We start from the raw sequence: 2,924 nt of genomic DNA on the forward strand, positions 1-2,924 counted from the left end.
CTCTTCTATTATTCTGACTCTTGACATGGCCCGACTCTAGTATCTGATTCACTTGATCGTGCCATGTCTTCCTCGGGCGTCCCCCGAGAAGTAGAAGTATTCATTTTTGTTATTATTTTATGATAATTTTGTCTATTATTATTATTATTTTGTCTATTACTATATTATTATTTATTCTATATTATGATAATTTTGTATCCTGATCATTTGTTATCCTGACTAAGAAACCATTGGTTTCGAAACATGTCGATCCTATTTGATTTAAATAGTTGTGTATACAAAGTATTTTAATTATTTTTTAACTGATTCTCAATATACGGGCCCATGTAAAGTGGGATTATTTTCACAATGTTTACATTTCTGTCGGTAGAGTGTCCGAGTCCTGATTGTACGATACAAAATTTCAGCCCTTTGACTTTTAATTAATCGCTCAGATGGCTCAGTCTGTTTTGGGAGTTCCGCGCGTTCGTAGCGGCGCTGCAAGCAACTATTTTTTAAAACTTTTCGCGCTGCTAACATTGAATTTTACGACCATGTATCCCCAAGAAACAGAAGACAGCGTATTGAAAAACAAAGTGAAAATATTTTATTATTCCGGGTACGAATTAATACAAAGGAATAGACAGAGACATTATGGACCTCCTCCAAATTGGATCGGCCCGCCTCCGACGGGCTGCGAAGTCTTCATGGGAAAACTTTCCAGAGACCTTTATGAAGACGAACTTATTCCGGTTTTCGAGGAAGTTGGAACGATCTACGAGCTGCGACTGATGATGGATTTTTCTGGATTTAACAGGGGATTTGGATTCGTGCGTTACACCAACGAACAGGACGCCTGGAAAGCGGTAGAAATGTTGAACAATTGCAGAATTCGACCTAGTAATGCTATCGTGGTAGCAAAATCTTTCGATAATAACCGCCTCTTCGTTAGTGGGCTGCCATTAGACGCAAGTAAAGAAGAAATCTTGAAAGAATTTAGTAAGCTTGTGTCTGGTCTAGTTGATGTGATGATGTATCCTCTCATGCATAACCCTTTACATAACCGAGGGTACGTCTTTCTGCATTTTGATAGTCATCGTTCAGCAGCTTTGGCCCGAAGGGCTCTCATACCTGGTCCTCTGACATCCTTTGGAGACAAGCTGGTGGTAGACTGGGCCGAACCGGAACCCATCGTCGGAAATAATATCATGAAGCAGGTAAGAACCAATAAGTTATATTGTATTTTTTACATTTTTGTTGTTTTCCTATCTAAATTTTCTAGTTGTACAATCGTAAAATCCTAACTTAATATCATTTTCGTGTATGTTCGATTTAGATCTTTGGTACTTTTATTGGTAAAATTTCCGAACAATATTATAAATACGACCAAATTATCTAAATAACACTTCGTTTCAACGTAATTAGTACAATTTTGGCTTTATGTTTGAGATAGAAAATTGGTTATTATTATTCGTAGGTAGTAAGAATATTTTAAAGTAAGTACCTTTGTTTTCTAATATGCACCGCCGTTTTTTTTGTTGAGTTTGTGATTGCACCTTCAGGTGAAAATCCCAAAACTGCATTGTGTCATGATCATCATTTTGATTATTATTGTGCAATACTTTTCAATTGTTCTCACTGCGTTTATATTTTAGTTCAAGTATTTTTTTTTAAATATTTTTATTTATTTTATAAAATACAGTTTTACTATTCAAATTTACATAGTGTTTAAAATTGAATAATATAATTTGTTATAAATGCAGACAAGATAATTAGTTATAGAAATCATTCATAGATGTCGGTAGATCCAAGCTCCCAAACAGATGATAAAAAGGCTTGAATTTCATTCTACTTCCTCTTTCTTCGCTAACTCTTAAATAGTAAATACAAGCCTCCTTAGTCTTCTTGGGTAGTTTGGGTCTCCGGAATATTCACAATGTAATTGGGGATAGAGCAATAAAACACCAAGAGTCCTTTAAAGTTTCTTCTGCGTTATCAATTCAAGTTCCTTACATTCAAAACTCAACATAAGGTCCTACGAGTCGGAAGATTTAACGCGAGTGATTAAATCAATAAAAATGAACCAGCACTGAAGAAGGAACATCCAGCCAACATGCAGCTTCCAGCATCCAGCAAGCAGCAGAAGACATCAGCAATAAAAATGGGCGAGTGACCATTCCATATACCTTACCTACCTTACAATTAAAATCCTTAAAATTAGAAGCAAAATTAATGACATCAATATTGTGCTTACTCATAAAAAAATTGTTGCAAGCCGGTATGATCAAGTCTAACAAAAAATAATTCGACATTGCAGTTATGTAGGTCAGTGTTCCGCAAACTTTTAATGTTCACGGTACACCTAACTAATCAAGAAATTTTAACGGTACACCAAAGAAAAAAAAAACAAGGTAAATTTTGGATAGGATTGGCTAGGCTTATTAAGTTATTACGAATAACGGTGAATTTTGAGGTTAAACTACGAAAGCTGCATGTCATCATAATTTTAAAAAAACATCCCAGGTTTTGAATGGTTTGTTTGGCAAAGCAGGGTTTGTGTAATTATGATTGATATTTATCACAATATAACAGTGAAAGAATGACCGCGAACTTTCACCGAATCGGTTCGAGAAGTGAATTTTAATTTTACGCAATTGATAATTAAAATGCATCTTTTTCCACCAAGCCAAAAAGTTTCCTTTTATAGTAATTACGGCATATCCAAAGTTTTTTTCTAAAAATTATTCGTAATAAGCGTGGCCACTCCGAACCAAAATTTACCAAAAACAATATTTTATTAATATTTATTGTTAAAATCAATATAACATGAAAAGATGTTTAATGCGAAATGTGAGCCTGTTTAACTGAACACAGACGATCAAAATTTGGAACAATCGTTGATAACGCTGCTCGCATCTCTTCGTCGATCGTCCTCAGGCGTTCTC

The 2,924-nt window shown here is 34.8% G+C and overlaps 1 pseudogene; it reads left to right on the top strand.

The window, feature by feature from the left end:
• The first annotated feature begins 533 nt into the window (after positions 1–533).
• Positions 534–1,751, top strand: LOC149409216 (RNA-binding protein 47 pseudogene; annotated as a pseudogene).
• The last annotated feature ends 1,173 nt before the right edge of the window (positions 1,752–2,924 follow it).

The sequence above is a fragment of the Hesperophylax consimilis genome, unplaced genomic scaffold (genome assembly GCF_061612785.1).
Source record: "Hesperophylax consimilis isolate HC1 unplaced genomic scaffold, BYU_Hcon_1.0 scaffold_33, whole genome shotgun sequence".
NCBI lineage: Eukaryota > Metazoa > Arthropoda > Insecta > Trichoptera > Limnephilidae > Hesperophylax > Hesperophylax consimilis.